Source organism: Pristiophorus japonicus, chromosome 18 (genome assembly GCF_044704955.1).
Source record: "Pristiophorus japonicus isolate sPriJap1 chromosome 18, sPriJap1.hap1, whole genome shotgun sequence".
NCBI lineage: Eukaryota > Metazoa > Chordata > Chondrichthyes > Pristiophoridae > Pristiophorus > Pristiophorus japonicus.
Window position 1 is genome coordinate 109,129,860 of NC_091994.1, and position 26,973 is coordinate 109,156,832.

A 26,973-nucleotide genomic window follows, 5' to 3' on the forward strand; every position below is an offset into this window, starting at 1 on the left:
CTCCCTCAGCACTGCACTGGAGTGTCAGCCTAGATTTTTTTTGTGCTCAAGTCCCTGGAGTGGGACTTGTACCCACAACCTTCTGACTCAGGCAGGAGAGCTGCCTACTGAGCCACAGCTGATACTGTGAACTACAACAATGCAGCACTCCTTCAGTTCTGCTTTGATATGTTGGCCTGGAGGATGTGCTCAAGTTCCTGGAGTGGGGCTCGAATTTGCAGCCTTCCGACTGAGCGTTGGGAGCACTGGAACCGAGCAACGCTGCCACAACCCTGGAACGCTTTCCACCAACGTGGAAACGCCCCTGCCCATACAGTTCTTTGCTGATAATGTTCCACCATTACCAGGTGCAGGATTGAGGGCTGCTTTACCCTCGGGACTCTGCCAATGGGTACTCTGGGGTCATCAGCCCTCCTCCCTCGTGGTCTCCATTCCAGGAAGTACGAGGAAGAATCACAATCTGCCTTTCAGCCCAGTTATGGCCAACCCAACGAAATCCATGTTTCTGTTCCTGGGAGGATGTTTTGGGCGGGGCTTAAGTGGGAGTTCACTTTGGACCCAGTGGCACATCCACCAATAATCCTGCCTCACGGGAAAACGAGTCAAAGGTGGGCGGAGGAACCGTTACAAGGACACCCTCCCTGATAAAGCGCAACATCCCCACCGACAACTGGGAGTCCCTGGCCAAAGACCGCCTTAAGTGAAGGAAGTGCATCCAGGAGGGCGCTGAGCACCTCGAGTCTGGTCGCCGAGAGCATGCAGAAAACAAGCGCAGGCAGCGGAAGGAGCGTGCGGCAAACCAGACTCCCCACCCACCCTTTCCTTCAACCACTGTCTGTCCCACCTGTGACAGGGACTGTGGTTCTCGTATTGGACTGTTCAGCCACCTAAGGACTGATTCTAAGAGTGGAAGCAAGTCTTCCTCGATTCCGAGGGACTGCCTATGATAATGATGTGGTTGGAGTTGATTTGTTGAGAATGCCCAGTACTGCAACAACTGAAAGAGGTGCAGAACTGACAAGATTACAGTCCGAGCACATTTTTTCTCTTCTTTTTATCTTATTGTTAACATTTTTTAAAGTTTGTTTCCTGGGATGTGGGCATCGCTGGCAAGGCCGGCATTTATTGCCCATCCCTAATTGCCCCTTGAGAAGGTGGTGGTGAGCTGCCACCTTCTTGAACCGCTGCAGTCCGTGTGGTGAAGGTGCTCCCACAGTGCTGTTAGGGAGGGAGTTCCAGGATTTTGACTCCGTGACGATAAAGGAACGGCCGATATACTTGCAAGTCAGGATGGTGCGTAGGTATCGGAGCTTTGAATCGTGAAATGTGGAAGCCATTAACCAAAGCAGAACTCATTGGAAATACACAGTGGGTCAATGAAGGGAACCGACGGCTGAATGTTTTGGGCATTACCATCCTTCATCAGAACCTGATCCATTTTGGTTTGTGGAAGCTCCAACAACTCGGACTAAAGTCAAGTTTTAATCAGTAATAAAGCTCCTTGCGCCAACTGTGTCTGGTGGGCGGGCGGGTTATGTTATCTCAACATTGAAAAACAAGATTGTCTAGTCGAGGTGTTGAGTCGGGGGCGGGGGGGGGGGGGGGGGAGAGTGTGGTGGTGGGGGCTTCAGTTATTTCCACATGCAGGGTACTCAAAAGGGTGTTGACACTGTTTGCGGAGTGAACTGTGTTTCTTGCCTGATCTGTAGGCTTTGCTTGAAGACTGGCGGGTAAAATCTGTGTGGGAACCAATTCTGTTTTTGCAATGAAGCGTCTTTGATGTCAACAGTTAAACGCTCAGTGGTGGGCACGAACCAACTGCTGTCTGTTCTGCTGCTAGACAGATGTGGGCACCTTAACCAGGTGAAGGTTCAGTATAAAACCGATTCAGCAGAGTGGAAATACTGTGCTCAGAAACATAGAACAAGGCCAGAATAAACAGCAGCAGTTCTCCCCACCAGTTGTCGGTTTTTATAATGTGCCCCAACAGTTCCTGCTTCTCCCAAGAGTGGACACTTTGTTGTTAATGCAAGTTGCTTCTCCACGGAGAGCCATTGAAAAAAGGCCTGTTGTGAGAATGGGGGGGGGGTGTGGGGGGAGCTGTGGGGGGGCTGCTATTTCTTACTTTGATGCAGTGAATGTAGTTTCTGTTTTGCAGTTGGATATCCTGTTATCGTGTTTGTGTGTGCACAGATTCATTGAACATTCAACGCAATTGGCTTCCAATCGCCCGCTCAGTTCTGTGCTGAGCATGTGGCTAACGGGTTAAGAAGCATTCACACTATAACAACAACCATTTGTATTTATATAGCGCCTTTAACTTAGCAATGCTTCCCAAGGCGCTTCACAAGAGCGTTAGCAATAGAAATGTTGACACCGAGCCGCAGAAGGAGAAATTAACGCAGGTGACCAAAAGCTCGGTCAAAGAGGTAGGTTTTAAGGAGCGTCTTGAAGGAGGAAAGAGAGGTAGAGAGGCGGAGAGGTTTAGGCAGGGCGTTCCAGAGCTTGGGGCCCAGGCAACTGAAGGCACGGCCACCAATGGTTGAGCGATTATAATCAGGGATGCTCAGGAGACCAGAATTAGAGGAGCGCAGACATCTCGGGGCGGGGGGGGGGGGGGGGGGTTTGTGAGACTGGAGCAGATTACAGAGATAGGGAGGGGTGAGGGATTTGAAAACAGGGATGGGACTTTAAAATGAGGCGTTGTCGGACCGGGAGTCAGTGTAGGTCAGCGAGCACAGGGGTGATGGGCAAACAGGACGTGGTGCGAGTTAAGACACAGGCAGTAGATTTTTGGATGAGCACAAGTTTGTGAAGGGTGGAAGCTGGGAGGCCGGTCAGGAGGGCTGTGGAATAGTCAAGTCTTGAGGTAACAAAGCCATGAATGAGATTTTCAGCAGCACGTGAGCTGAGGCAGGGGCGGAGTAGGGCGATTGTTGCGGAGGAGGATGGAGCCGATATGTGGTCCGAAGCTCACCTCGGGGACTTGAGGTCAAACACAACACCGAAGTCACTCGGCTTTAGACACTTGCCAGGGAGAGGGATGGAAACGGTGGTCAGGGAATGGAATCTGTTGCTGGGCCTAAAGATGATGGCTTCTGTCGTCCCGGTATTTAGTTGGAGGAGGTTTCTGCTCATCCAAGATGTCGGACAAGCAGTGTGACAAATCCGTCACAATGCAGGGGGTCAAGCGAGGTGGTGGGGGCGATAACGCCGAGGGTCATCAGCGTACAAGTGAAACCTGGTACTGTATTTTTGGAGAATGTCACCAAGGGGCACCGTGCAGATGAGAAATCGAAGGGGGCCAAGGCTAGCTGGTACGTTAATGTAAAGCGGTTTTGCTTTGCATCAGCGCTAAGCTGTAGTGTTAAGTGTAGCCTGAATCTGGGGCTGGGACCAATGTGACACTGGTGTGAGAGACACTGGAGGAGATACTCGCGTTCTCTCCTTCTCTCTGTCTGTCTCCCCCTCCCTCTTTCTCCACTTCACTTCAGAGTCAGTCGGATCTTGACCTGCGAGACCCAGTGCACACGTTTCGAGTCGATGTGAAGCCGCAACACATTTCACGTCGGCAGAATTTGCAGCCGACAATATAAGAACATAAGAACTAGCAGCAGGAGTAGGCCATACGGCCCCTTGAGCCTGCTCCGCCATTTAATGAAATCATGGCTGAGCCGATCATGGACTCGGGCCCACTTCCCTGCCCGCTCCCCATAATCCCTTATCCCCTTCTCGGTTAAGAAACTCTCAATCATTTGTCTTAATATCCATGCGCCAGACTCCATTTGGAGCTGAAATGGGCTGTTTTCCAACGTGCGCTGAGTCGAAATGCACGTTTGTTGTGGTACAGCTTCACTGCGCTCTTACTCGTCTGTACTTTGAAATGCAAAATAAGCTGTAGCTTGTTATCCGTGCCTTGATGGAGTTAGCACTTTGCAGGGCACCTTACCGTGTTGCACAATGCGTGCGTGTTGGCAACGAAGGAAGCAAACCTGTTGCAGCAGCTGTGGTGCACACTGTTAAATTAATGTTGGGTTTTTCACCCGGTTGAGTGGTGCGACTGGGGAAGGAGAGGGGCTGGTCTAGGTACAGCTGCGTGCACTGGAGGTGGTAGGGAGGTCTGGATGCTCCGTTGTTGAATGAGTGGTTTGACCAACTCACTTCTAATATTCCTTTCTTGCATCTTTGGCCAAGTGTTTTGTCCCAATATCGCCTTGGTTACCTCTTTTAGTACTCTGGGATGCAGATCATTACGCCCTGAGGATTTATAGACCTTCAGTCCCATTAGTTTCTCCAGCACTATTTTCTTCTTAATAATCGTTTCCTTTAATTCCTCTCGCTCACTAGACCCTTGTTTCTCCAGCATTTCTGGGATGTTATTTGTGTCCTCTTCCATGAAGACGGAACCGTTGTTGAATGAGTGGTTTGACCAACTCACTTTTTAATATTCCTTTCGTGAAGAAAGAATTTGCATCTTTGGCCGAGCGTTTGGTCCCAATATCTCCTTGTGCAGCTGTGTGTCAATTTTTCTTTGATAACGTTCCTGTGAAAACCTTTGGGACGATTTACTATGCTAAAGGTGCTTAAATCTTGTATGTTTCAATGAGACCAACACTAGAGGCCATCAATACAAGATAGTCACCAAGAGATCCAATAGGGAATTCAGAAGAAACTTCTTTACCTCACGAGTGGTGAGAATGTGGAACTCACTGCCACAGGGAGAGGTTGAAGTGAATAGTATTGATGCATTTAAGGGGAGGCCAGACAAACATATGAGGGAGAAGGGAATAGAGGGTTATGCTGATAGATTTAGATGAGGAAAGACGGGAGGAGGCTCGAGTGGGGCATAAACGCCGGCATGGACTGGTTGGGCCGAATGGCCTGTTTCTGTGCCGTATATCCCGTGTAATCCTCTCATCTTTGGAAAATAACATCCCAGCTAAATTAGCCCATTGACAGATTCCATTGACAACCCGGGAGGGACTCCATTTAAAGAACTCTAGCGATGGAGGGTTTCAGCAGGTGCTGTGTGTTATGTGTTATTCGGTGTATAGAATACAAGACGTGCATTTTGTGAAGTCCTCCAACAGTGTAATGTGAAACATGATCCCTGTGAGGCGGCCGGTCGCTTGCTGTGATGGGCCGCTGTCGTCATGGCGATTGTTTGAAGCAGTCAGTCGTGCACTCTCCATGGTGACGGCATCCAGACTGCTTCAGCGCTTTTCAAAGGGTGGTTTCCGGTGATGCGCTGTCTGGAATCACTTTTCTTTCTCTACAATAAAGGGGTGATTGTGTGACCCCAGCAGGGAGCCCCACTTGCAGCGAGTGTGGGCTGGAGATGGGGCTTAAGACATTGTCACAGAACCATAGCAATGTACAACACCGAAGGAGGCCATCCAGCCCATCATGTCATAATCCAGCCTAACCCATTTTGCAGTTCTTCTGTCAGACGTGGCTCAGTGGGCAGCAAATTTAGATTGCATAAAACATGTATACAAGGGCCAGGTAATGTCAGTTAAGCTGTTTATTTATCACTAACTTCGTCAAACCTGACTTTTGAAGTTCCGCTCCAGGACTTGGAACATATTATGATGTATGCACCTGAGAGTGTGCTCACAGGTTTGTAGAGCTGTTGAGTTGGGAGTGGCTTGGCCACAAGCCTCAATAAAACCCCAGCCAGTTGGGTTCGGGGGATCCAGGATGGTTCTGACAGGACTGGACAGGTTAGATGCGGGAAGAATGTTCCCGATGTTGGGGAAGTCCAGAACCAGGGGACACAGTCTTCGGATAAGAGGTGGGCCATTTAGGACTGAGACGAGGAGAAACTTCTTCACTCAGAGAGTTGTGAACCTGTGGAATTCCCTGCCGCAGAGAGTTGTTGATGCCAGTTCATTAGATATATTCAAAAGGGAGTTAGATATGGCCCTTGCGGCTAAAGGGATCAAGGGGTATGGAGAGAAAGCAGGAAAGGGGTACTGAGGGAATGATCAGCCATGATCTTATTGAATGGCGGTGCAGGCTCGAAGGGCCGAATGGCCTACTCCTGCACCTATTTTCTATGTTTCTATGAGGCAGGTGGTTGTGAGCCTGGTGGATGAACTGGTAATGTCATCATCATAGGCGGTCCCTCGAGGCGAGGATGACTTGCTTCCACGCCGAAAAGGGATGAGTTCACAGGCGTTTCAATGAAGGACCTAATATTCCGGATCCCGAACTACATGTTGAAGGGTGGAAGATGCCTGTGCGTGGATTTTTTTAACGTGGGGTGACCGTTGCACACCAGCCACCACACGGGTTTGACAGAGCTAGGTCTTGGTCCAGTGACCAGGATTAACCAGGACGACTGGAGACCAGCTCTGCTGCACGGAACGAGTGCACACACACATCGCAGTGTGGGCTGGGCCCCTGCTGCCCCTGGGCCCTCGCCCCCTCTGGGCCCTGATCACGTCCCTCTACGAACTCTTGCTGCTCCTTCGCCCCGACCACTGGTAATGTGTGGTGTGATCGTTAAACCTTTTGCTAATAAACCAACTAGTTCTTAATAGCAATGTGTTGCTATGAATTCTTAAGCAAAGAACCCATGGAGCGAATACATTGCACATATAATATAGGCTGACATTTCTGGTGGAAGCACAGGATTCCATGGCACTATTCAAAACAAGGGCAGCAGAGAGTTTGCCTGATGGCCGGATCAGCACGCCTCCTCCTTTTAAGGAAAGCCACAGATTAACTGGCCGAGTATTTCAGCTGCTGATCATAGGCCCCTGCTGTGCATAGATTGGCTGCTGCATTTGCCTAAATAACCAAGTGAACGCCCTTCAGAAGTAATTCATTCATCATAGGCAGTCGCTCGAAATCGAGGAAGACTTGCTTCCACTCTAAAAGTGAGTTCTCAGGTGACTGAACAGTCCAATACGGGAATTACAGTCTCTGTCACAGGTAGGGCAGACAGTGGTTGAATGAAAGGGTGGGTGGGGAGTCTGGTTTGCCGCACGCTCCTTCCGCTGCCTGCTCTTGCTTTCTGCATGCTCTCGGCGACGAGACTCGAGGTGCTCAGCGCCCTCCCGGATGCACTTCCTCCACTTCGGGCGGTCTTTGGGCCAGGGACTCCCAGATGTCGGTGGGGATGTTGCACTTTATCAGGGAGGCTTTGAGGGTGGTCCTTGTAATCCATGAGTGTCACAACGCCTTGCGATGTTCTTGAGGATATGATGAGCTGGTGCCCGGGAAAGCGATTGAGCTGCCACGGCGAGCAGGAACACGAGCCGATGTTCCCTTCCGGAGCAGGAGTGCCGACGGGTTGGCAGAGGGCTTGCTCCTGTTGATTAACAGCGACAGAAAATGCCGGGAGGCCCCAGCAAGTCCATCAGCATCTGTGGAGAGAAAAGATTTTTGAAAAAGCAAGACATGCATTTATATAGCGCCTTTCACGACCGCCGGATGTTTCAAAGCGCTTTACAGCCAATGAAGTAATTTTGGAGTGTAGTCTCTGTTGTAATATGGGAAACACGGCAGCCAATTTGCGCACAGTAAGCTCCCACAAATGACCCAGATAATCGTTTTTTTTGTTATGTTGATTGAGGGATAATTATTGGCCCAGGACACCGGGGATAACTCCCCTGCTCTTCTTCGAAATAGTGCCCTGGGATCTTTTACGTCCACCTGACAGAGCTGACGGGGCCTCGGTTTAACGCTTCATCCGAAAGACGGCACCTCCGACAGTGCAGCGCTCCCTCAGCACTGCGCCTCCGACAGTGCAGCACTCCCTCAGCACTGCCCCTCCGACAGTGCAGCACTCCCTCAGCACTGCCCCTCCGACAGTGCAGCACTCCCTCAGCACTGCCCCTCCGACAGTGCAGCACTCCTTCAGCACTGCCCCTCCGACAGTGCAGCACTCCCTCAGCACTGCCCTTCCGACAGTGTAGCACTCCCTCAGCACTGCCCCTCCGACAGTGTAGCACTCCCTCAGCACTGCCCCTCCGACAGTGCAGTGCTCCCTCAGCACTGCACTGCAGTGTCAACCTAGATTTTTGTGCTCAAGTCCCGGGATGGGTTAATTTTTCAGATGTCGCTCCTTAGTCAGAACATTCTGTCCACACCTGAAATTTTAATGTATTTCTCTTTTCAGATCCTGACCGGCCAAATGTGTTATTTCCTGCATTTTCTGTTTCAGTTTCAGATATACAGCATTTACAGTTTTGGTTTTTTTCCCTTTTGATCTCAACTTTCTCAAATGATGAGAACTTAAGAACATAAGAAATAGGAACAGGAGTCAGCCATTTGGCCCCTCGAGCCTGCTCCGCCATTCAATAAGATCATGGCTGATCTGATCATGGACTCAGCTCCACTTCCCTGCCCGCTCCCCATAACCCTTCACTCCCTTATCGCTCAAAAATCTGTCTAACTCCGCCTTAAATATATTCAATGACCCAGCCTCCACAGCTCTCTGGGGCAGAGAATTCCACAGAGTTACAACCCCAAGAGAGAAGAAATTTCTCCTCATCTCAGTTTTAAATGGGTGGCCCCTTATTCTGAGACTATGGGCCCAAGTTTCCACATGATTTGCGCCTGATTTTTAGGAGCAACTGGTGGAGAACGGTCTATCTTAGAAATCGCAATTCTCCACAATTTTTTCTGCAGTTCTAGTCAGGTAGAACAGTTCTACTTTGGAACAGAATTTTTTCTTCAAAAGGGGGCGTGTCCGGCGACTGACGCCTGATTTGAAAGTTTCCACAGTGAAAACGTACTCCAAACTAAGTTAGAATGGAGCAAGTGAAGATTTTTATAGAACTGAAAAAACCTGTTCTACACATTAAAAAATCAGGCGCAGGTTACAAATTAGGCGTCCAGAACGAGGTGGGGGGGGGGGGGGAAGTCATTAAATTCTACAATACATCCTTATTTATACTTCTACAAATATTATACAAATAAATCCAACCTGAATAAAAATTTATAAGCAAAGAAAAGATTAACTAAACCATCTTCCTACCTGTGTGAAGGCACGGAGAATTCTGCAGTCAGCCTGAGGCGCCCGTTCTTCCCGCGGGGGGGGGGGGGAGGAGGCGCCCGTTCTTCCCGCGGGGGGGGGGGGGGGGGGGAGGAGGCGCCCGTTCTTCCCGCGGGGGGGGGGGGGGGAGGAGGAGGCGCCCGTTCTTCCCGCGGGGGGGGGGGGGGGGAGGAGGAGGCGCCCGTTTTTCCCGCGGGGAGGGGGGGGGAGGGGAGGTGCCCGTTCTTCCCGTGGGGGGGGGAGGGGAGGTGCCCGTTCTTCCCGTGGGCGGGGGGGGGCGGGGGAGGAGACAGTGAGAAGGCTGCAAGTGCTGATGGCAATGTGCTTTTATTTTAAAAATTTCAAAAATTAAACAGCTGCAAAGAACTACAAAAATGGCCAAGTGCCAATGTTTTTTTTCACACTGAGCATGCGCGAACGCTCCAACGCGCACGCGCAGCGTTGCCGGCAGGAAAAAAACTAATTTAAATAGTACCCACCCCCTCCCACTTACAAAATTGGCGCGAGTGTAGGCTCCGCCCCCCTGGGCGCCGCGCCAAGCAGACAAGGAGCTGCAGGGCTCTCCAGAATCGCGCGTTTTTTTTCCGGCGCCGTTTTAGGCGCGAAAAACGGGCGCCCAGCTCGGAGGGGCGCCCGTTTTTTATCGTGTGGAAACTTGGGCCCATAGTCCCCTAGTTTTAGTATCCCTTATGGGTGGAAATATCCTCTCTGCATCCACCTTGTCGAGCCCCCTCATTATCTTATAAGTTTCAATAAGATCATCTCTCATTCTTCTGAACTCCAATGAGTAGAGGCCCAAACTACCTTCCTCTCCGGAATCAACCGAGTGAACCTTCTCTGAGCAGCCTCCAACGCAAGTATATTCTTCGTTAAATACGGAGACCAAAACTGCACGCAGTACTCCAGGTGTGGCCTCACCAATACCCTGTACGGTTGTAGCAGGACTTCTCTGCATTTATACTCTCTTCCCTTTGCAATAAAGACCAACATTCCATTTGCCTTCCTGATTACTTGCTGTACCTGCATGCACAAGGATCCCCAGGTCCCTTTGTGTTTCATGCACAAGGACCCCCAGGTCCCTTTGTACTGCAGCACTTTGCAATTATTCTCCATTTAAATTATAATTTGCTTTTCTATTGTACTGAATTTTGACACCATTGAAATGTATTTTGACATTTTTATGAATAAAGTATATTTTTGAAACAAAAAATGTGTGATCTTTTGATGACGCTTCAGTTTTTAGATGTAGCTGTGTTGACCATGTCTTATTTTTATTTTTTTGTTTGAAACAGGGGCTCAGAAACAGGCCAGCGCAAGTGTGAAGCTGTTTCAATAGAAAGTCAAATGGATGGCGATGGAACCAGGGGTCTTTATAACTCGTGTTTTCTTCTGATACAATAAGGTTTGTGCCAATTTGAGAGTGGAGCAGTGCGCATGTAGACTCCTTCAATAACCTCAGCCCTGTAAAGTATTTTGTTACTGAGTGTCTGTTATCTGTTCTCTAACTATCGAAAGGATGGGATGTTCAATATTGTTCGCAACCTTGGTGTCATATTTGACCCTGAGATGAGCTTCCGAGCATATATCCACGGCATCACTACTTCCACTCCGTAGCATCGCCCAACCCTGTCTTTACCTCAGCTCATCTGCTGCTGAAACCCTCATCCAGGCCTTTGTTACCTCTAGACTTGATTATTCCAACGCACTCCTGGCTGGCCTCCCACATTCTACGCTCCGTAAACTTGAGGTGATCCAAAACTCGCACCAAGTCCTGTTCACCCCTGTGCTCTCGAACCTACATTGGCTGGATAAGCAGCGCCTCGATTTCAAAATTCTCAGCCTTGTTTTCAAATCCCTCCATGGCCTCGCCCCTCCCTATCTCTGTCAGCTCCTCCAGCCCTGCAACCCTGCAACCCTCCAAGATATCTGCGCTCCTCCAAATCTGGCCACTTGAGTATCTGCGATTTTAATCGCTCCACTATTGGCTCTAAGCTCTGGAACTCCCTCCCTAAACCTCTCCGCTCTCTCTACCTCTCATCTACCCTAATGTCTCTTTATATGGTGTGGTGCCAAATTTTGTTTGACAACACTTCTATGAAGCGCCTTGGGATGTTATACAACATTAAAGGCGCTATATAAATACAAGACGTTATAGCATATATCTCAAACTTCTAGGAGTGCTATAACTTTAGTTATTGTCTGACAGCTCCAGTAGGATTGTGGGTGACTGCTTTATAGTTGTGAAATTCCTCCTCTTGGTATTTTTCATCCCGCTATCATTGGTGGCCATGCTTTCAGCTGTATAACCCCTAAGCTATAGAAGCTATGGAAGTCTCACCCTAAACCTCTCCGCCTCTCTCTCTCTCTCTCTCTCTCTCTCTCTCTCTCTCTCTTCCTTACGACGTTCCTTGAAACCCACCTCTTTGACCATGTTTTTGGTCACCTCCTAATATCTCTTCCTGTGGCTCGGTGTCAAATATTATTTGATAACGGTCCGGTGAAGAGCCCTGGGCTGTTTGGATATGCAAAGGTGCTATATAAAATGGAATTTGTTGTTGTTGTAATACTGCTAATGTTGGCGTTATAACATTTGGTGTGATAATGTTTGGTGTCAGCTAGTGGCTCAGTGGTTGGCACACTCGCCTCTGAGTCAGTCGTCAGAACTCCCCTGCTCTTCTTTGAAATAATGCCATGGGATCTTTTACATCCGCCTGACACAGAAGACGGAGCTTCGGTTTAAAGAACCCATGGCACTATTTCGAAGAGAAGCAGGGGAGTTATCCCCGGTGTCCTGGCCAATATTCATCCCTCAATCAACATCACTAAAACAGATTATCTGGTCATTATCACATTGCAGTCTGTGGGAGCTTGCTATGCGCAAATTGGCTGCCGTGTTTCCCACATTACAACAGTGAATACACTCCAAATGTACTTCATTGGCTGTAAAGCGCTTTGGGACATCCGGTGGTCGTGAAAGGCGCTATGTAAATCCAATTTTTCTTCCTTCTTGAATATACTCAACGACTCAGCATCCACAGCCCACTGGCGCAGAGAATTCCAAAGCTAATCTTGCGATCTTTGTTATATAAATGTATATCAGGTTAGAGAAAAGGCCATTCAGCCCATTGAAACTCAGCCCTCTCCTTTTCTAACTCTCACCACCACCTTCTCGAGGGCACATAAGAAATAGGAGCAGGAGTCGGCCATTCGGCCCCTCGAGCCTGCTCCGCCATTCAATAAGATCGTGGCTGATCTGATCATGGACTCGGGTCCACTTCCCTGCCCGCTCCCCATAACCCTTTATACTCTTATCGCTCAAAAATCTGTCTATCTCCACCTTAAATATATTCAATGACCCAGCCTCCACAGCTCTCTGGGGCAGAGAATTACATAGATTTACAACCCTCAGAGAGAAGAAATTCCTCTTCATCTCAGTTTTAAATGGGCCGCCCCTTATTCTGAGACTTTGTCCCCTAGTTTTAGTTTCCCCTATGAGTGGAAACATCCTCTCTGCATGCACCTTGTCGAGCCCCCTCATTATCTTATATGTTTCGATAAGATCACCTCTCATTCTTCTGAACTCCAATGTGTATAGGCCCAACCTACACAAGCGGTGTCGTTAACTCGCCGACTGAATACCGACTGGCGATCCACATCAGCATTCACCACGTCGGGTATGGAGAGAAAGCAGGAAAGGGGTACTGAGGTGAATGATCAGCCAGGATCTTATTGAACGGCGGTGCAGGCTCGAAGGCCGCATGGCCTACTCCTGCACCTATTTTCTATGTTTCCAAGTTTCACCAGCTGCGCTGGGATAAGCAGCAAAAGGACTTTGCTTTATCCCGGGGTCTCACCGTTCGAATTCTCCGCCACATCATCGATTCTCTCAGCGACTCTTTCCTTGCGAGGCTGGTACTTGCACGAGCTCTCTGCTGGTCTGGACCCACTATCACTGCAGCGTTTCTGCCTCACAAGATGGTTTTGTGGCCACGACTATTTCACGGGCAGTCGCATCGCTCGCCTGAGCAGCAGCATCACTTGCACGGCAAGCATTCGCGGACGTTGCTGCTTTCTCAACACCGGCGCTAACTCAGGACATGCATCTCCCCGTAACTTTACCGTGTACTTATCACCGTGCGTCTCACCCATGGTTACCATGGGGATAGTGCAGGAAAGTGGCGTTGAGGTAGAAGATCAGCCATGATCTCATTGAATGACGGATCACGCTCGAGGGGCCGAATGGCCGACTCCTGCTCCTAATTGTTATGCTACTCAACCTATCCTCATAAGTCAACCCCCTCAACTCTGGAATCAACCGAGTGATCCTTCTCTGAAACATAGAAACATAGAAAATAGGTGCAGGAGTAGGCCATTCGGCCCTTCAAGCCTGCACCACCCATTCAATATGATCATGGCTGATTATTTACCTCAGTACCCCTTTCCTGCTTTCTCTCCATACCCCTTGATCCCTTTAGCCGTAAGGGCCATAACTAACTCCCTCTTGAATATATCTAACGAACTGACCTCAACAACTTTCTTGCGGTAGAGAATTGCACAGGTTCACAATTCTCTAAGTGAAGAAGTTTCTCCTCATCTTGGTCCTAAATGGCTTACCCCTTATCCTTAGACTATGTCCCCTGGTTCTGGACTTTCCCAGTATCGGGACCATTTTTCCTGCCTCTAACCTGTCCAGTCCTGTCAGAATTTTATATGTTTCTATGCGATCCTCTCTCATTCTTCTAAACTCCAGTTGAATATAAGCCCAGTCGATCCAGTCTCTCCTCATATGTCAGTCCTGCCATCCCGGGAATCAGTCTGGTGAACCTTCGCTGCACTCCCTCAATAGCAAGAACGTCCTTCCTCAGATTAGGAGACCAAAACTGTACACACTATTCCAGGTGAGGCCTGTACGGCCTACGATGCAAGGGTAGTGGGCACGTTGTGATTGGCTGCTGATTGAGTGAGTGGCAGGAGTGGCTGCAGCCAATCGCCACACACGGCGGTGACAGTTTAAGCCTGTTGATGTTTGTGTGGGGTGTGCAGCTGCAGCGAGTGTCGTGGTTTCTGCCTCCCTTGACAGATTGCTGTGTTTTGCCGGCAGTCGCTTGTTTGATCTGTTGTTGAAAGACTGCGTTTAAAAAAAAAAAAAAAAAAGTTTGTGAAAGAAAAATAACTGTGAGGTTGTCAGTAAACCGAAACCGTCCGGAGTGTGCGTGTCGCTGCCGTTAAGGCGATTCGGTAATCGCGAGCGATTTAATATTTTCGGTCTGTACCTGTGCTGCCTGTTCAGCATTACTCCTCCAGTGTCGGCCGTGGCTCAGTGGGCAGCACCCTCGCCTCTGAGCCAGGAGGTTGTGGGTTCAAGTCCCACTCCACCAGCACACAATAAGATCCCGGCTGACACTCCAGTGCAGTGCTGAGGGAGTGCCGTCTTTCAGATGAGGCGTTAAACCGAGGCCCCATCTGCTCTTTCAGGTGGACGCAAAGGATCCCGTGGCACTATTTCAAAGAAGAGCAGGGGGAGTTATCCCCGGTGTCCTGACCAATATTTACCCCTCAATCAACATAACCAAAAAACAGATTATCTGGTCATTATCACATTGCTGTTTATGGGAGCTTGCTGTGCGCAAATTGGTTGCCGCGTTCCCCACATTACAACAGTGACTGCACTCCAAAAGTACTTTGTTGGCTATAAAGCGCTTTGAGACGACAGGTGGTCATGACCGGTGCTATATAAATGCAAGTTTTTCATTGTTTAAAGGTGTTCCAGTTATCTTCTACAAACGTCCTCTTCTGATCCATTCGTTTTAATTTCACTCTGTCAAAGTGACAAAGCTTGCTGCTTTGATGAGCAAATAAAGGCCGGCACCTCACTTCATTGGTCGGCTCCCCTAGGCTGGCGAGCAAACTGACCGTCGCTCTGGGGGTGGTGAGTAAACTGACCCTCGCTCTGGGGGTGGTGAGTAAACTGACCCTCGCTCTGGGAGTGGTGAGTAAACTGACCCTCGCTCTGGGGGTGGTGAGTAAACTGACCCTCGCTCTGGGGATGGTGAGTAAACTGACCCTCGCTCTGGGGGTGGTGAGTAAACTGACCCTCGCTCTGGGGGTGATGAGTAAACTGACCCTCGCTCTGGGGGTGACGAGTAAACTGACCCTCGCTCTGGGGGTGATGAGTAAACTGACCCTCGCTCTGGGGGTGGTGAGTAAACTGACCCTCGCTCTGGGGATGGTGAGTAAACTGACCCTCGCTCTGGGGATGACGAGTAAACTGACCCTCGCTCTGGGGGTGACGAGTAAACTGACCCTCGCTCTGGGGGTGATGAGTAAACTGACCCTCGCTCTGGGGGTGGTGAGTAAACTGACCCTCGCTCTGGGGGTGGTGAGTAAACTGACCCTCGCTCTGGGGGTGGTGAGTAAACTGACCCTCGGTCTGAGGGTGGTGAGTAAACTGACCCTCGCTCTGGGGGTGGTGAGTAAACTGATCCTCGCTCTGGGGGTGGTGAGTAAACTGACCCTCGGTCTGGGGGTGGTGAGTAAACTGACCCTCGCTCTGGGGGTGATGCGGGGTGTCCCGTCTGTTCGCAGTCAAAATTCCGTTTCTAATGCCAGTGGATCCCTCCGGAGAGGGGAGGCTGCTGGTGTCGGTAAACGACGTCTCTGTCTCCGGAGGCATTCAGTCGGGTCTTTGGCGGAGGCTGCGCCCACGTGGTGACATCATCCAGCGTGCAGTGCCCCCTTGGCACCGCTCCCGCGACATTCGGTTTCAATGACGGCCTTTCCGGCCAGGCGTCCGTACAGCCGGCAAGAAATGGTGAGTACATTGCGGATCTTGGGCGGAATCGCCCAGAGAGCAAGGTAAGTTTTTTGTCTTTATTTATTTTTGCGTGTTTTCATTGGTTGTGACAGTGGGCAAGGCAAGTGTGTGTCTGTGGGGGTCGGAGAAGTGCGAGTTTTCTTCACCTCACGTGCCAGCTGTCTCCCATTGCGAGATTGAGTGGGCCTCCTGAGTTCCCGCCCCATTGGGTGCCCGAGGATGAGTGGGCTACGCCCTCTTTTAGCGCTGCTCCCTCACCTCTGGGCGTAAAACCTCAATTTGGCATTTTGAGGCGGCACCTACCGCCCGGCGGTAAAATCAGCACTTGGACGGTGACACCGCCTCAAAAACGGGGCTACCGAATTTCGACCCCATGGCTGGGTGGAACTACGGGGCAAGGTGAGCGACGCACATGATGGGGGACAGACGGGGCAGCCAGGTTGCCTGTCCCAGCGTGCATCGCAGAACTCCGTCAGTGGACAAGTGCCCCTGATGCATTGCCCATCACACTGAATAGTCTGCTGGCTGTGGATTCTCATTTGTGACTGGGTGCCGTTTTGGCCCCCTGGTTGAGTAGCTGGAGGTCTTCAAGACCCCTTTTCTCAGGAGAGCATGTCCTGCAACTCCTCGATATTTCATCACCTCGATTGGCGCCACACAACACCACAGGCACAGCGGTTGGACAGTTCCCAACACCTGACTCAACAGGAGGAACATAAGAAATAGGAGCAGGAGTCGGCCACACGGCCCCTCGAGCCTGCTCCGCCATTCAATAAGATCATGGCTGATCCGATCATGGACTCAGCTCCGCTTCCCTGCCCGCTCACCATAACCCTTTATCCCCTTATCGCTCAAAAATCTGTCCATCTCCACCTTAACTACATTCAATTTTTTAAAAAAATACTTTATTCATATAAAATTTTTACAATACATTGGAAAATAGTTCAGTACCTTATGGTCAGCAATCCCATACAATTTGTTTGGATGCTGACAGCAGTTCCATACAATGCACTAGCGTGCATTTCAATTCAAGGTACAGTTTATTATATTTCGTAAATCACTTTACATGTAGTACTGTGCAAATGAGGGTATTACATGGAGCAGATGAGAACAGGTTTACATTACATTCCAGGATACATTTCAATACCGATCACGAATCACGTTACGTGTAGCACTATGCAGATGAAAGCAGTACACGGAACGGATGAGAATACAGTTACATTTCTTTACAAGTTACTAAACAGTGCAGAGACTTTCATTATACATGGCACAACACAGGTGTTTTTCAGTACATGGTGCTCTATGTATACAAGCAGATTAACAAGTACAGCCTGAGGGGGGTCTGATTCCATCCCCTGGGTTTACCGTGGTGGAAGAGCCTTAAACTGTGGCTCTTCTCCACCGTGCCTTTGCGGCGACTGCACCAATCTTTCGTGCATCCCTCAGCACGTACTCCTGGACCTTGGATTGTGCCAGTCTGCAACACTCGGCCGTGGACATCTCCTTGCTCTGGAAGACCAGCAAGTTTCGGGAAGGCCAAAGTGCGTCTTTCACCGAGTTGATGGCTCTCCAGCAGCAGGTGATGTCTGTCTCGGTGTGTGTCCCTGGGAACAGCCCGTAGAGCACAGAGTCCTGTGTTACGGAGCTGCTTGGGATGTAGAAACATAGAAACATAGAAAATAGGTGCAGGAGTAGGCCATTCGGCCCTTCTAGCCTGCACCGCCATTCAATGAGTTCATGGCTGAACATTCAACTTCAGTACCCCATTCCTGCTTTCTCGCCATACCCCTTGATCCCCCTAGCAGTAAGGACCTCATCTAACTCCTTTTTGAATATATTTAGTGAATTGGCCTCAACAACATTCTGTGGTAGAGAATTCCACAGGTTCACCACTCTCTGGGTGAAGAAGTTCCTCCGCATCTCGGTCCTAAATGGCTTACCCCTTATCCTTAGACTGTGACCCCTGGTTCTGGACTTCCCCAACATTGGGAACATTCTTCCTGCATCTAACCTGTCTAACCCCGTCAGAATTTTATATGTTTCTATGAGGTCCCCTCTCATTCTTCTGAACTCCAGTGAATACAAGCCCAGTTGATCCAGTCTTTCTTGATAGGGGGGATGGGGGGGAGGGAGAGGGGGGGATGGGGTGTTGGTGGTGTGGGGGGGGATGGGGTGGGGAGGGATTGGGGGGATGGGGTGGGGAGGTGTTGGGGGGATGGGGTGGGGGGGGGATGGGGAGGGAGTGGGGGGATGGGGTGGGGGGTTGCTGGTGGCCAGGGTCTAGTAGTACGGGGATGGGTCTAGGGGTATTTTGGTTAAAATATCTGTGCTTCCAACATTGCGTCTGCAACAAATAAATGATGATTTAGTGCACGATTAGTGAGTTTACTGACTTGTGCAGACTTTAGTAAACATAAATTTTCATAAAAGAGCACGATATCGGGAACGGTTGTGTAGTGGTTAAGTTGTTGCACTAATAATCCACTGAGCATTAGCTCAGTTCCCACCATGGTGGTTTGAGAATTTCAATTCCTTAATTTTTTTTTAAACAATCTGGAAATAGACAGCTTGCATCAGCAACAACAGAAAACATGCCCACGAAGCGATCAGATTGTCATTAAAAACCCAACTGGTTCATCAGTGCCCCTCAGGGAATGGAATCTTTCCAGTCTGGCCTATAGGTGACTCCAGTCCCATGCCAAGGTGGTTGACTCTGAACTGCCCTCTGTCTCACCACCACCAGGGCAAGAAATGCTGGCCTTGCCCGCCACCCCAAGAATTAATTTTAAAAAACAAATGACCTCATCGAGTGCTCAAAAGTTCATAATTTATCTCGTTTCCAAGTTTATATAAATATTTTTAAAAGTCCTTAAGCCTCAAAAAAGTGGTTCGGGAGAGAGTGTTTGAACTGGATTTTTGAACCGAAATAAAGAGCAATATTTTAATTTTGTTTGGGCAGCATTTTCGCCTCTGAGCCAGAAGGTTGTGGGTTCGAGTCCCAGTCCAGAGACTTGAGCACAAAAAAATCTCGGCTGACACTCCAGTGCAGTGCTGAGGGAGTGCTGCACTGTCGGAGGTGCCGTCTTTCGGATGTGACGTTAAGCTGGCGTAAAAGATCCCAGGCCATTATTTGGAAGAAGAGCAGGGAAGTTATCCCCGGTGTCCTGGGACCAATATTTATCCCTCAATCAACATAACAAAAACAGATGATCTGGGTCATCATCACATTGCTGTGTGTGGGAGCTTGCTGTGCGCAAATTGCCGTGTTTGCCACATTACAACAGCGACTACACTCCAAAAGTACTTCATTGGCTGTAAAGCGCTTTGAGACATCCGGTGGTCGTGAAAGGCGCTATATAAATGCAAGTCTTTCTTTCTTCGACAAAAAAAAGCCACAAGTTCTGTTGTGTTTGTCTGCAAGAGGTTCGCAATAGAAAATGAACTGTTGTTGATGCGTTTTAATACATAACAGACGTGTCTGAAATAAAGCTTTGATTTTAAAATACTTATTTTGGGGAAATGGGAAACTGCAGTTAATGAGGGGGGCGCAGAAAAGGCAATGTTTTTTCCCCAAAACTCATTCTCTGATTTGATTCAAAGTTGACACTGAAATGTTGACTTGTTTGTAGGGACTTTCCGTTGTAAATGTTGACACAAAAAGTGTGGCAGCAGACATTGAGGTTTGGAGACAGGAAGTGGGCAACAGATAGACAGACGTTCGGGCCTGAATTGTAATACGTTGGCAGGTTGGGAGCAAGGTTGGGGAGGGGCTTGGAAGCGGTTGGGAAATCTGGGAGAATTTAACGGCCGGGCCTGATTTGCAGCCGAAGCCTCGGTTTTCCGACCGCCAGAGTTTGAGGCTGGCAGGCCGCGGGCAGGTAGGCCTGTGGTACTAGGCCGCAGAGAAGAGGGCTAGTGGGGTGGGGATGTGCCAGGGAGCGGGGTAGGGGGAGGGGAGGTGGTGTCGGGACCTGTCGGAGGAGCAGTGGAGAGGGGTCCGGAGCAAATTGGGGGCCATTGGGAAGGGGGTGGAGAGGGTGTTGGGGTTTGTGTGTCCCGGAACAGATCCGGGGACGGTGCGGGTGGGGGAGGGCGATGCAGGAGTAATGGGGCCCGGGGGTTCAGAGCATCGGGTTGGGGGGGGGGGGCGGGGGGAGGAGGGGGGAAGGCAGATAACATCGGAGGGCCAGGAGGAGCCGGGGTGGGGTGGGGGAGTGGAGGCCTCATTGTGGGGGGGCGGCGGGGGGGAAGTGTATCGGAGGTTTGAGGGGAGGGGTGGCCTCCGATCGCGGGCCTGGGTTAGTTAGGGATGCTGGACCCTGGTGTAAAGGCCATTGCCTCCTGGTCCGCGCCTTCCATTCGCGGGCGGATCGCGGGACCTGCCAAACCCGGCCAGGTTAAATCTGAGGCATGTCAGCCTCATTATAATATTTAAATGGGTGACTGACCTCCTGGCAGTGGGTAGGCTGCCAGGCCCCTCCATCCCGATCCGTCAAAACTGGAATTGGGCGGGTTGGAGGCGGGTTCTGGCGGGATTCAGATTTTTAAATCTTTAACTTCCCATACGACCCCAAACCACCATCATTTATTATAAAAGGATTTAATTATAAGAGTAAAGGTGACTTACTGCAATTATATCGGGCCCTGGTGAGACCACACCTGGAGGATTGTGTACAGTTTTGGTCTCCTTACCTAAGGAAGGATATACTTGCCATAGAGGGAGTGCAACGAACGTTCACCAGACTGATTCCTGGGATGGGAGGGATTGTCCTATGAGGAGAGATTGAGTAGACTAGGCTGATATTTTCTAGAGTTTAGAAGAATTAGAGGTGATCTCATTGAAACATACAACATTCTTACAGGGCTTGACAGGGTAGATGCAGGGAGGATATTTCCTCTGGCTGGGGAGTCTAGAACCAGGGGTCACAGTCTCAGAATAAGGAGTTGGCCATTTATGAGATGAGGAAATATTTCTTCACTCGGAGGGTGGTGAATCTTTGGAATTCTCTGCCCCCGAGGGCTGGGGAGGCTCAGTCATTGAGTATTCAAGACAGAGATCGATGGATTTTTGGAAATTAAGGGAATCAGAGGATATGGGGACAGTGCAGGAAAGTGGAGTTGAGGTCGAAGATCAGCCGTGATCTCACTGAAAGGCGGAGCAGGCTCGAGGGGCCAAATGGCCGACTCCTGCTCCTAATTCGTAGGGGCCCTTCCCGATAAGGCTGCCGGAAAGCTATGGCCACGGGACGGCGCGGAATGGCCGCTGACTCTCCATGGAGGGGCCGCCATTTTAGAAATTGTCCTTCACCAGGGGCGGACAGTGTCCGGGACCATTATGTTCTTCTGATCCCTGGCTGAAGAGCTGCGTAGGTTGGATACACGATAGGACCAAGCGTGCGAGCTTTACAATAAAGTCAACCTCGTTTGAAGTTGGGCAACTTAAATGGTATCTTTCTTTAATCGATGTGTGAGAGGACGTATTTTGGTTGTCATGTTTATTATGACTATTTCTGAAGCCATTTAATCCCTTGACCCTGAGATAAACGCAACCAAATTCATCAATAAATCTTCTACAGTTTAGCAAAATGAAATGAGGTTTGATGCTGCAGTGGTTTGGTTTGACGCGATGCTCATTGCTAACAACTAATGACTGAGGCCCCCGTCACAGATCCTGGGGTAAGGGGCGAGATTAGCACTCGGCGTCGCCGAGCAAGAAGACAAATGTTGGACAAACTTGGACTGGATTTGAACACAAGGCTGAGAATTTTTAAATCGAGGCGTTGCTTAACCGGGAGCCAATGTAGGTCAGCGAGCACAGGGGGTGATGGGTGAGCGGGACTTGGTGCAAGTTAGGACACAAGGCATAACCTCAAGTTTACAGAGGGTGGAACGTGGGAGGCCGGTCAGGAGTGTGTTGGAACAATCTACAACTGTAAAAGGATGGGTGCTGCATTATTAAGTACAGAAGTTTAAAGTCGGTTGGTGATGCTCATTTCAGCACCACAGAGTGGAGAACATATGAAATAAGAGCAGGAGTAGGCCATTCGGCCCCTCGAGCCTGCTCCACTATTTAATAAGATCATGGCTGATCGCCAACCTCAACTCCACTTTCCCGCCCGATCTCCATATCTCTCGATTCTCCTGGAGTCCAAAATTCCATCGATCTCTATCTTGAGTCGCAGCTTCAAGCACCACTCTCAACAGCTGCCCAGGTTAGCATCATCATTATCATCATAGGCAGACCCTCCAAATCGAGGAAGACTTGCTTCCACTCTCAAAGTGAGTTCTCAGGTGACTGAACAGTCCAATATGGGAATTACAGTCTCCGTCACAGGTGGGACAGACAGTGGTTGAAGGAAAAAACATAGAAACATAGAAAATAGGTGCAGGAGCAGGCCATTCAGCCCTTCTAGCCTGCACCGCCATTCAATGAGTTCATGGCTGAACATGAAACTTCAGTACCCCCTTCCTGCTTTCTCGCCATACCCTTGATCCCCCGAGTAGTAAGGACTTCATCTAACTCCCTTTTGAATATATTTAGTGAATTGGCCTCAACTACTTTCCACGGTAGAGAATTCCACAGGTTCACCACTCTCTGGGTGAAGAAGTTCCTCCTCATCTCGGTCCTAAATGGCTTACCCCTTATCCTTAGACTGTGACCCCTGGTTCTGGACTTCCCCAACATTGGGAACATTCTTCCTGCATCCAACCTGTCCAAACCTGTCAGAATTTTAAACGTTTCTATGAGGTCCCCTCTCACTCTTCTGAACTCCAGTGAATACAAGCCCAGTTGATCCAGTCTATCTTGATAGGTCAGTCCCACCATCCCGGGAATCAGTCTGGTGAATCTTCGCTGCACTCCCTCAATAGCAAGAACATCCTTCCTCAAGTTAGGAGACCAAAACTGTACACAATACTCCAGGTGTGGCCTCACCAAGGCCCTATACAACTGTAGCAACACCTCCCTGCCCCTGTACTCAAATTCCCTCGCTATGAAGGCCAACATGCCATTTGCTTTCTTAACCGCCTGCTGTACCTGCATGCCAACCTTCAATGACTGATGTACCATGACACCCAGGTCTCGCTGCACCTTCCCCCTTCCTAATCTGTCACCATTCAGATAATAGTCTGTCTCTCTGTTTTTACCACCAAAGTGGATAACCTCACATTTATCCACATTATATTTCATCTGCCACGCATTTGCCCACTCACCTAACCTATCCAAGTCACTCTGCAGCCTCATAGCATCCTCCTCGCAGCTCACACTGCCACCCAACTTAGTGTCATCCGCAAATTTGGAGATACTACATTTAATCCCCTCGTCTAAATCATTAATGTACAATGTAAACAGCTGGGGCCCCAGCACAGAACCTTGCGGTACCCCACTAGTCACTGCCTGTCATTCTGAAAAGTACCCATTTACTCCTACTCTTTGCTTCCTGTCTGACAACCAGTTCTCAATCCACGTCAGCACACTACCCCCAATCCCATGTGCTTTAACTTTGCACATTAATCTCCTGTGTGGGACCTTGTTGAAAGCCTTCTGAAAGTCCAAATATACCACATCAACTGGTTCTCCTTTGTCCACTTTACTGGAAACATCCTCAAAAAATTCCAGAAGATTTGTCAAGCATGATCTCCCTTTCACAAATCCATGCTGACTTGGACCTATCATGTCACCATTTTCCAAATGCGCTGCTATGACATCCTTAATAATTGATTCCATCATTTTACCCACTACTGAGGTCAGGCTGACCGGTCTATAATTCCCTGTTTTCTCTCTTCCCTCCTTTTTTAAAAAGTGGGGTTACATTGGCTACCCTCCACTCGATAGGAACTGATCCAGAGTCAATGGAATGTTGGAAAATGACTGTCAATGCATCCGCTATTTCCAAGGCCACCTCCTTAAGTACTCTGGGATGCAGTCCATCAGGCCCTGGGGATTTATCTGCCTTCAATCCCATCAATTTCCCCAACACAATTTCCCGACTAATAAAGATTTCCCTCAGTTCCTCCTCCTTAATAGACCCTCTGACCACTTTTATATCCGGAAGGTTGTTTGTGTCCTCCTTAGTGAATACTGAACCAAAGTACTTGTTCAATTGGTCTACCGTTTCTTTGTTCCCCGTTATGACTTCCCCTGATTCTGACTGCAGGGGACCTACGTTTGTCTTTACTAATCTTTTTCTCTTTACATACCTATAGAAACTTTTGCAATCCGCCTTAATGTTCCCTGCAAGCTTCTTCTCGTACTCCATTTTCCCTGCCCTAATCAAACCCTTTGTCCTCCTCTGCTGAGTTCTAAATTTCTCCCAGTCCCCAGGTTCGCTGCTATTTCTGGCCAATTTGTATGCCACTTCCTTGGCTTTAATACTATCCCTGATTTCTCTAGATAGCCACGGTTGAGCCACCTTCCCTTTTTTATTTTTACGCCAGACAGGAATGTACAATTGTTGTAATTCATCTATGCGGTCTCTAAATGTCTGCCATTGCCCATCCACAGTCAACCCCTTAAGTATCATTCGCCAATCTATCCTAGCCAATTCACGCCTCATACCTTCAAAGTTACCCTTCTTTAAGTTCTGGACCATGGTTTCTGAATTAACTGTTTCATTCTCCATCCTAATGCAGAATTCCACCATATTATGGTCACTCTTCCCCAAGGGGCCTCGCACAATGAGATTGTTAATTAATCCTCTCTCATTACACAACACCCAGTCTAAGATGGCCTCCCCCCTAGTTGGTTCCTCGACATATTGGTCTAGAAAACCATCCCTTATGCACTCCAGGAAATCCTCCTCCACCGTATTGCTTCCAGTTTGGCTAGCCCAATCTATGTGCATATTAAAGTCACCCATTATAACTGCTGCACCTTTATTGCATGCACTCCTAATTTCCTGTTTGATGCCCTCCCCAACATCACTACTACTGTTTGGAGGTCTGTACACAACTCCCACTAACGTTTTTTGCCCTTTAGTGTTCTGCAGCTCTACCCATATAGATTCCACATCATCCAAGCTAATGTCTTTCCTAACTATTGCATTAATCTCCTCTTTAACCAGCAATGCTACCCCACCTCCTTTTCCTTTTATTCTATCCTTCCTGAATGTTGAATACCCCTGGATGTTGAGTTCCCAGCCCTGATCATCCTGGAGCCACGTCTCCGTAATCCCAATCACATCATATTTGTTAACATCTATTTGCACACTTAATTCATCCACCTTATTGCGGATACTCCTTGCATTAAGACAAAAAGCCTTCAGGCTTGCTTTTTTAACACCCTTTGTCCTTTTAGAATTTTGCTGTACAGTGGCCCTTTTTGTTCTTTGCCTTGGGTTTCTCTGCCCTCCACTTTTCCTCATCTCCTTTCTGTCTTTTGCTTTTACCTCATTTTTGTCTCCCTCTGTCTCCCTGCATAGGTTCCCATCCCCCTGCAATATTAGTTTAACTCCTCCCCAACAGCACTAGCAAACACTCCCCCGAGGACATTGGTTCCGGTCCCGGCCAGGTGCAGACCGTCCGGTTTGTACTGGTCCCACCTCCCCCAGAACCGGTTCCAATGCCCCAGGAATTTGAATCCCTCCCTGCTGCACCACTGCTCAAGCCACATATTCATCTGCGCTATCCTGCGATTCCTACTCTGACTAGCACGTGGCACTGGTAGCAATCCCGAGATTACTACTTTTGAGGTCCTACTTTTTAATTTAGCTCCTAGCTCCTTAAATTCTTTTCGTAGGACCTCATCCCTTTTTTTACCTATGTCGTTGGTACCAATGTGCACCACGACAACTGGCTGTTCTCCCTCCCATTTCAGAATGCCCTGCACCCGCTCCGAGACATCCTTGACCCTTGCACCAGGGAGGCAACATACCATCCTGGAGTCTCGGTTGCAGCCGCAGAAAAGCCTATCTATTCCCCTCACCATCGAATCCCCTATCACTATCGCGCTCCCAATCTTTTTCCTGCCCTCCTGTGCAGCAGAGCCACCTACGGTGCTATGAACTTGGCTGCTGCTGCCCTCCCCTGATGAGTCATCCCCCCCCAACAGTACTCAAAGCAGTGTATCTATTTTGCAGTGGGATGACCACAGGTGACCCCTGCACTATCTTTCTTGCACTACTCTTCCTGCTGGTCTTCCATTCACTATCTGGCTGTGGACCCTTCACCTGCGGTAAGACCAACTCACTACACGTGATACTCACGTCATTCTCAGCATCGTGGATGCTCCAGAGTGAATCCACCCTCAGCTCCAATTCCACAACGTGGACCGTCAAGAGCTCGAGGCGGATACATTTCCCACACACGTAGCGCCCAGGGACACCGGAAGTGACCCCGAGTTCCCACATGGTACAGGAGGAGCATATCACGTGACCGAGCTCTCCTGCCATGTCTTAACCCTTAGATACACTTAAATTGGTAGTAACAATGCTAAAGTTCACTTACTGATATAAAAAAATAAAAAGAAAAGCTACTCACCAATCACCAGCCAATCACTTACCCCATTGGCTGTGACGTCACTTTTTGATTCCCTTCTACTTCTATTTTGCTTTCTCTCCCGCTGTAGCTGCACCGGTACGCCTTTTATAGGCCGCTCCGACACTGCTCCCACCTCTCACCCACTGCCGCTGGCTCTCGATCTCCCGCTGGGCCTTTTATAGGCTGCTCCCCTCTCACCAACTGCCGCTGGCTCTCGATCTCCCGCTGGGCCTTTTATAGGCCGCTCCCGCCTCTCACCAACTGCCGCTGGCTCTCGATCTCCCGCTGGGCTTTTTTTTTGGGTGGGGAGTCTGGTTTGCCGCACGCTCCTCCCGCTGCCTGCGCTTGCTTTCTGCATGCTCTCAGCGACGAGACTCGAGGTGCTCAGCGCCCTCCCGGATCCACTTCCTCCACTTAGGGCGGTCTTTGGGCCAGGGACTCCCAGGTGTCGGTGGAGATGTTGCATTTTATCAAGGAGGCTTTGAGGGTGTCCTTCAAATGTTTCCTCTGCCCACCTGGGGCTCGCTTGCCGTGTAGGAATTCCGAGTAAAAGCGCTTGCTTTGGGAGTCTCGTGTCAGGCATGCGAACAATGTGGCCCGCCCAGCGGAGCTGGTCGAGTGTGGTCAGTGCTTCGATGCTGGGGATGTTGGCTTGGTCGTCAACACTGACGTTGGT

At 49.5% G+C, this 26,973-nt stretch overlaps 1 protein-coding gene across 4 annotated transcripts in view; it reads left to right on the forward strand.

Annotated features, from left to right (window-relative positions):
- pik3cd (phosphatidylinositol-4,5-bisphosphate 3-kinase, catalytic subunit delta) overlaps positions 1 to 26,973 on the forward strand; it is a 245,206-nt gene that overhangs the window by 63,646 nt on the left and 154,587 nt on the right. For all 4 annotated transcript variants that reach the window (XM_070860520.1, XM_070860516.1, XM_070860517.1 and 1 more), the window contains one exon: positions 10,300 to 10,409. The gene's annotated coding sequence lies outside the window, so the exon portion shown is untranslated. The remainder of the gene's footprint in view (positions 1 to 10,299; positions 10,410 to 26,973) is intronic.